Source organism: Arachis stenosperma, chromosome 10 (genome assembly GCF_014773155.1).
Source record: "Arachis stenosperma cultivar V10309 chromosome 10, arast.V10309.gnm1.PFL2, whole genome shotgun sequence".
NCBI classification, from domain to species: Eukaryota; Viridiplantae; Streptophyta; class Magnoliopsida; order Fabales; family Fabaceae; genus Arachis; species Arachis stenosperma.
In genome coordinates, this window is record NC_080386.1 from 36,146,784 (window position 1) to 36,155,767 (window position 8,984).

Consider the following 8,984-nt stretch of genomic DNA (forward strand, 5'->3'; position numbering starts at 1 on the left):
TTGGTAGCTATCTTTGTTTTATGCTATCTTAGACCTTTGGGAGGCTGGCCATTCGGCCATGCCTAGACCTTATGCTTATGTATTTTCAACGGTGGAGTTTCTACACACCATAGATTAAGGTGTGGAGCTCTGCTGTACCTCGAGTATTAATGCAATTACTATTGTTCTTCCATTCAATTCCGCTTGTTCTTTGTCCAAGATATCACTTGTTCTTCAACATGATGAAGGTGATGATTGACGCCCATCACCATTCTCACCCATGAACAAGGTGACTGACAACCATTCTTGTTCTACAAGCATCTGAGGCTTAGTGAATATCTCTTGGATTCCTGATTGCACGATGCATGGTTGATCGCCTGACAACCGAGTGCTCGCCTGACAAACGAGCCAACCATTCCGTGAGATCAGAGTCTTCGTGGTATAGGCAGGACCTGATGGCAGCATTCAAGAGAATTCGGAAGGTCTAACCTTGTCTGTGGTATTCTGAGTAGGATTCAATGATTGAATGACTGTGACGTGCTTCAAACCTGTAACCTACTGGGCGTTAGTGACAGACGCAAAAGAGTGATTCTATTCCGGTAGGGGAGGGAACCAAACCGGTGATTGGCAGCACTGTGACAGAGTGCGTGCATTAGCTTTCACTGCGCGGATGGGAGGTAGCTGCTGACAACAGTGAAACCCTACACGAGCTTGCCATGGAAAGGAGTAAGAAAGGATTGGATGAAGGCAGTAGGAAAGCAGAGAGACGGAAGGGAAGGCATCTTCATACGCTTGTCTGAAGCTCTTACACCAATGATATACATAAGTATCACTATCTTTATCTTCTATGTTATTTTCGTTCATCATCATATACATTTGAGTTTGCCTGACTAAGATTTACAAGATGACCATAGCTTGCTTCAATGCTAACAATCTCCGTGGGATCGACCCTTACTCACGTAAGGTATTACTTGGACGACCCAGTGCACTTGCTGGTTAGTTGTGCGAAGTTGTGTAATGCCATGGAATTGAACCACCAAGTTTTTGGAGTTCATGACCAGGGATTATGAGAGTTGTGAAAAGTATTGTTCACAATTTCGCGCACCAGCTAACGTCACACTTGCTACCCAGTTGGTGTTTTCGGAGCTTAAAAGATGCATCTTGTTTGTGCTCCAATTTCATGCCCACTATAGACTATTATATATCGTTGGAAAGCTCTGAATGTCAGCTTTCTAATGTAACTGAAATCATCTCAATTGGACCTCCGTAACTAAAGTTATGCTCATTTGAAGTGGACACGGTCGCTGGCCTAGTCGCTGGCGTTATTGGAAAACGTGAGTGCCAATAACGTCCGCGATCAGGGGATGAAAATTGCCAGGTTCTGAAGCTCAAACTTATTGTTCACCCCATACTATTATATATTGTTGGAAAGCCCTGGATGTCTACTTTTCAACGTATTTAAAAGCGCATCATTTGGAGATCTACAGCTCGTGTTACACTTCTTGGAAGGTGAAGAGGTCAGCTGGTCTTACTACAGGTTGATACCATGTTCATCTTTGCACTTTCAAGGCAGGTTTTCTCACTCAAATTTAGTGTCCACCATGTAGTGCCATATATGCTTGGAAATCTCTGGAATCCTACTTTCCAATGGCACTAGAATCACCTCATTTGAAGCTTTGTGGCTCAAGTTATTCTTGTTTGAAGAAGGCATGGTCAGGCTGCCGGGTGAGAATTTTGCCCACGTTAATGTCCACGTTAGTGTGACTAACGTGGCACACTAACGTGGACATTAACGTGGGTCTCCCTTTTCTTCGCAAACGTTAGTGGCGTTCACCTTTTCCACTAACTTTGGAGTTTCCTTTTCCTTCCACGTTAGTTCCCACGTTAATGTAACTAACGTGGAAGCTAACGTGAGTGTTTTTGGCTTCACAAACGTTAGTGGCGTTCACTTTTTCCACTAACTTTGGCATTTCCCTTTCCTTCCACGTTAGTTCCCATGTTAATGTAACTAACGTGGAAGCTAACGTGGGTCTTCTTGCCCTTCGCTAACGTTAGTGGTGTTTACTTTTACCACTAACGTTCCATGCTCTTCTTCTTCAAAGTTAATGCCATTAAATTTCTCATTAACGTTGGGGCTTCTCTTTTCTTCCACGTTAATGGCCACGTTAGTGGCACTAACGTAGCCACTAACATGGCTCCTCTTTGCTTCTTGTTACCTGAAATCAATCAAACAAAGTGCATCAAAGTGTTGCTCTTAATCATGGGATCATGCATCATCCATTTTATCATTCAATTCATGCATAATTCTCATGAAATCATTCAAAATTCACAATGTTTGCTTGAATCATGGTATGATTGCATTTTCAACCAAATACTTGCTTATTTTCTAATAAAATGCATGAAACCAACCTAAAGCATACAAAAAATGGCTAGTAAAACTAGCCAAGATGCCCTGGCATCACAACACCAAACTTAAATCTTCCTTGTCCCCAAGCATGAAAAGAACTATGCAGAAATAATTCCCTTAATTGGAATGTATTGAAGAATTGCTTATGATGCCTTTGTGGGTGAAGTGAATAAGTGGCAGTGGGGTGAACTCTAATTTGTATGCTTATGCAAGGATTCCAGTGCTCACTAGTCCTTACATTTTGGAAGTCTTAGATCTTAGGACTTTCATTCAAATGATATTATGGAAGTCTCTTTATAGATTGTCACCTTGAAGCAGCACTTATTTTCTAGCATTTTTCTTTCTTTCTTTTTTTTTTTTTTGGAATTTGGCCTCGACTCTAGGTGTCATGTATCAAAGCGGCTTTTTAAGATAAGCTTTCAATCAATACTCTCAAACCAGTTGGTCTAAGGTATTAGGTGTTGAAGCACCCCTTAGGATTTACTTGCTCAAGCCTCTCTCTTTGATACACATCCACCACAAGCATATAACTAGGACAATAACTCTTTGAGTTCTTGTTTCTTTCTTTTTCTTCCTAGTAATTGATGCTCAGAGCCTTGGGCTTGTTCTTTGTTTTTCTTTTTCTTTTGTTTTCTTTTGTTACTACTTCTTGGATCAATAGATTTTTGAGAAATTCCATAATACTTCTCTAAACTTCATTTCCTGTCTATGAGCTCCCATGCAAGTTTTCACAAACATGCAACCTCAATACACAATCATACAGTCAAAACCTCCACTCCTCTTAATCTTTTGCTTGCCCCAAGATTTATAAAATTCTTCAATATTTTCCTTTCAAAAGAATGATTTCTTTGTTGCATTCTTAGAGATATTGGGTACAAGTAAAATTCAAGATGATAATCATGATATCATAGCAACATGTTACAAATCAAATATCAATTTATGCTTATTCACAAGGAGTAATCACACATGCATAAAAAGAAAATAGAAGACAATCATGCAATTTAAAGTGCTGGAAATAAGTAAGAGGAGAAAGGAACTTTACCACCTTGTAGTTTATCTTCATTATTGTTGTCCTTTTCCTCCTATTCTTCCCCTTCCCACACCAAACTTAGAATGATTGCTTATCCTCAAGCAACAAGGGAAACAGTGGTGATGGGGTTTATGATGGATCATGAATGTCTTAAAATAAAGTGTGAGTATGCATGTGTTTCAACAAGCAAGATTACTGATCATAATAAAAGCACAAGAAGTAAAACAGGGACAATGTGATTGCATTAATAAGTGGTGTTGGCATGGTACTTTGCATGAAAGTTAAGTGGCAACACGAAACTTAGTGTGACACTCTCAATTTAGAATGTTGCAAGTACCCAATGAAGATTGAAAATCAAATTGTTGCATGGCAACACCAAACTTAGAATGCAATCATATGCCAAATTATTGAAAGTAAACTAAGCAAAGCAAGGAAATGTTACCTACGGTGGGCTTGCCTCCCAACAAGCGCTCTTTTAATGTCATTAGCTTGACATGTTGTTCATGACTTTCTTCCTCTTCTTCCAGTTTGTTAAGAGGAATGACCTCAAGAGGAAAGAGGAGCCAGTTAATGCCCCTTGTTTTGAGTGCCTCTCCCTAGCAAGCTTTCTTTTGTTGTTAGCTTGAGGAAACTTGCTTGTTGGGGTAGGGATGGGATGGCTTTTGGTTGACCTTTTATTCTTCATGGATATTGTCCTTCTTTTCTTGGTCACCATCCTCTTTTTAGTGCTCATATTGATTTCCTTCACCACCTTGATTTTAGGACTTGGGTGTTGTATGATGGTTGGAGCATCCTCTTCATCAAGTGCTTCTTGAATTGGTGGTTCAATGAACTCACCCTCTATGCAACTCTCTATTTCATTGGAGTGTGGGCTCCTTTGATTGACTTCCTCCCTTTCTTCTACATGATGTTGCATTGAGTCTTTTGGGAGTGAGTTTTCATGTTCCTTTGTCACCACTAGTAACCTCTGTGGGTATGGAGCTTTGGGCTTATATACTCTCATAACCTCCTCCTTCTTCATAGAAATCTCACTTGGTATGGGTGCCTCCTTTTCTTGTTCTTCTGATTCCTTCCTTGGGTTTGCCATGGTACCACTGAGAGAATGATGTGCTTTGATATATATCCAACTTGTGCCCCAAGCTCCTTAATGGCAGCCCCCCGGTTCTGCATACTAGACTTTACTTCCTCCTGGAAAGTTCTCATGTCTTTAGATTCTTCCAAGAGAATTGCCAGTAGGTTCTCTATCCGTGATAGCTTATCCTCGAGGGGAGGGTATGCAGCTGGGTTGGAATTTGGAGGATGAGGGTGGCTATTTTGTGAATGGAATTGGTTATTTTGTGGTTGTATGTTCTGAGAGTGGTATGACTCTTGTGGGTGATGATATGGGTTTTGTGGACTGTGAGAAGAATTTTGTGTGTAATACAATGGATTGTGTGAGTGGTTAGATGAATTATATGGATGTGGGAAGAAATTTTGTGCTGAGGCATACTCAAATGATGAAGGATTTAGGCATGTAAAACTTGGAGGTGAGGTTGTATAATTGAGAGGTGATGGCTCTTGATGAATGGGGTATGAATGAGTGAAATCTCTTTGATTTTGATCTTCCCAGCCACAACTTGAGTAGTGATCAATTTCACCAAAATATGGGCCATTTTGTGGCTCTGGAAAGTACACCATTTCATGTTCTTGATATTCCCAACCACCATTATCATAATAGCATGAATTATTTTGTGGTGGTGAGAAGTATCCCAAGTAACTTGATTGACCAAAAGATGATCTTGATTGACCAAAAGATGATCTATACTCCATTTTTCTTCAATTTACTCTGTATCAAACAACAATCACCAAGATAAAAGAGATTGGAATTCCCCTTGTCACAGATGAGGAAATTCATAGTGAGGAAATATCACAAACAGTTAGTTAGCAAAAGAAAATAAAGAAACAAAAGAAAACAAAGACAAAAGAAAAGTGTCTAATCTAGTAAATCAATCAACCGGTAGTTTGTTAATCACAATTAATCCCTGGCAACGGCGCCATAAACTTGATGCACGGAAACAAGTCTCTCAACAATTTTCCTTCGGCAAGTATACCGAATTTGTCATCAAGTAAAACTCACAATAGAGTGAGATCGTATCCACATGGATTAACGGATTAAGCAATTAATAGTTAATTGATTATCCTATTTAGACGAATCATATTGGAGTGATAAGTAACAAGGAAATGTAAATGGCATAAAAGTAAAGAAAGCTAAAAAGTGCAGAGAAGTCAAATGGCAAGAAAAGTAAATGTAAGAACTAAAAATAAGATGAACATTGGGATCAAGAGATATTGCAATCCTCCGAATTAAGCTCATTCTCATCTCTTCCTCAATGAATGCATTCATTGAACTCCTTGGCAATCTTAAGTGATTGGATCCCAATTTCTTGGCAATCCAATCTCTCTAAGCTTGAACAATTTACCAATTCCTTGATTTAATTGCTCATGGGAAGAGATGGAGTTTGGTCACTGATTATACCACACACATTCATAGATCAAAGTATTGGTAGGATTAAATGTCACAATATCCATCCAACCCCTAACCTAATCCAATGTGAGAGAGCATTTCTAGCATGATTTCCTCATTCTTCTTCCAAGGTTCAGAGGAAATCCAAGTATGAGCAATTTCTCTTCCGAGACAATTACCCAATTGGATGAAGATCGAAAGCTCTCTAGTAAAATCAAGAGAAAAGAAAGAAGAAGAAGAATAAGAACTACAACTGATCCATTGAATCACAATAGAGCTCTCTAACCCAATGGAAAGAGTTAGTTGATCATTGCTCTATCAAAATAGAACAGAAAGAAAGTGCAAAAAAGTAAAGATGAAGATTAAAACTAAAATGAAAACTTCAAAATTCATAAATGAGAAGTACAAAGAAAAGAAAGAGAAGGAAAAGTGTGTGAGAGGAGGGAGTCCAAAGACCCCTCTTCAATCCCCTCGATTCCAGAATGTCCGTCCCTTTGAATGTAAAAACTAAGGCCCTTATATAGGCTCTCCTAAATTACAAAATGAAAGCAAATTACAATTAAATATAAATTCCTACTCTAGATGCTTCTTGTGGCCTTGATTAGTTGACACTTGTGGGCTTGCTTCCTTGAGGTTGGGTGGTCCTTGAAAGAGAAGTGAATCAAGTTGAGGTCCAGGTGCTAATCATTAGTGCCACCGTTAGCCTCACTAATGCTACATGTGTGGCGTTAGTGCTGAAGTTAAGGTGGCTAACGTCACACTTGATACCTAGTTGGTGTTTTTGGGGATTAAAAGACGCATCTTGTTTGTGCTTCAATTTCATGCCCACTATGAACTATTATATATTGTTGGAAAGCTCTGAATGTCAGTTTTCTAACGCAACTAAAATCATCTCAATTGGACCTCTGTAACTCAAGTTATGCTCATTTGAAGTGGACAAGGTCGCTGGCCTAGTCGCTGGCGTTATTGGAAAACGTGAGTGCCAATAACGTCCGCGATCAGGGGATGAAAATTGCCAGGTTTTAGAGTTCAAACTTAATGTCCACCCCATACTATTATCTATTGTTGGAAAGCCCTGGATTTCTACTTTCTAACACCTTTGAAAGCGCATCATTTGAAGATCTATAGCTCGAGTTAAACATCTTGGAAGGTGAAGAGATCAGCTGGCCTTACTACAGGTTGATACCATGTTCATCTTTGCACTTTCGGGGCAGGTTTTCTCCCTTAAATTTAGTGTCCACCATGTAGTTCCATATATGCTTGGAAATCTCTGGAATCCAACTTTTCAATGCCACTAGAATCACCTCATTTGGAGCTTTGTGGCTCAAGTTATTCTTGTTTGAAGAAGGCATGGTCAGGCTGCCGGGTGAGAATTTTGCCCACGTTAATGTCCACGTTAGTGTAACTAACGTGGTGTAACTAACGTGGCCATTAACGTGGGTCTTCCTTTTCTTCGCAAACGTTAGTGGTGTTCACCTTTTCCACTAACTTTGGAGTTTTCTTTTCCTTCCACGTTAGTTCCCGCGTTAATGTAACTAACGTGGAAGCTAACGTAGGTGTTTTTGGCTTCGCAAACGTTAGTGGCATTCACTTTTCCACTAACTTTGGCATTTCCCTTTCCTTCCACGTTAGTTCCCATGCTAATGTAACTAACGTGGAAGCTAACGTGGGTCTTCTTGCCCTTCGCTAACGTTAGTGGTGTTTACTTTTACCACTAACGTTCCATGCTCTTCTTCTTCAAAGTTAATGCCATTAACTTTCTCATTAACGTTGGGGCTTCTCTTTTCTTCTACGTTAATGGCCTCGTTAGTGGCACTAATGTAGCCACTAACATGGCTCTTCTCTACTTCTTGTTACCTGAAATCAATCAAACAAAGTGCATCAAAGTCTTGCTCTTAATCATGGGATCATGCATCATCCATTTTATCATTCAATTCATACATAATTCTCATGAAATCATTCAAAATTCACAATGTTTGCTTGAATCATGGTATGATTGTATTTTCAACCAAATACTTGCTTATTTCCTAATAAAATGCATGAAACCAACCTAAAGCATACAAAAAATGGCGAGTAAAACTAGCCAAGATGCCCTGGCATCACTAAGCGGCTAAATCAAGCTGTCCCTAACCATGTGCTTGTGTCATGAAGGTCCAAGTGAAAAGCTTGAGACTGAGCGGTTAAAGTCGTGATCCAAAGCAAAAAGGGTGTGCTTAAGAACTCTAGACACCTCTAACTAGGGACTCTAGCAAGGCTAAGTCACAATCTGAAAAGGTTCACCCAATTATGTGTCTATGGCATTTATGTATTCGGTGGTAATACTGGAAAACAAAATGCTTAGGGTCACGGCCAGGACTCATAAAGTAAATGTGTTCAAGAATCAACATACTGAACTAGGAGAATCAATAACAATATCTGAATTTTGAGTTCCTATGGATTCCAATCATTTTGAACTTCAAAGGATAAAGTGAGATGCCAAAACTATTCAGAAGCAAAAAGCTACTAGTCCCGCTCATCTAATTAAAATTAATCTTCATTGATATTTTTGAAATTTATTATATTTTCTCTTCTTTTTGTCCTATTTTGTCTTTAGTTGCTTGGGGACAAGCAACAATTTAAGTTTGCAGTTGTGATGAGCGGATATTTTATACCCTTTTTAGCATTGTTTTTACATAGTTTTTAGTACATTTTAGTTACTTTTTATTATATTTTTATTAGTTTTTATAAAAAAATCACATTTCTGGACTTTACTATGAGTTTGTGTGTTTTTCCGTAATTTCAGGTATTTTCTGGCTGAAATTGAGGGACCTGAGCAAAAATCTTATTCAGAGGCTGAGAAAGGACTGCAGATACTGTTGGATTCTGACCCTCCTGCACTCGAAGTGGATTTTCTGGAAACTACTTTTAGAGATTCATTTTGTAACTCATGACACTTTTTACATTCCATATTGTATCTTCTACGGCATGAGCCTCTAAACCCCATAGGTGGGGGTGAGGAGCTCTGCTGTGTCTCAATGGATTAATGCAATTACTATTGTTTTCTATTCAATCACGCTTGATTCTGT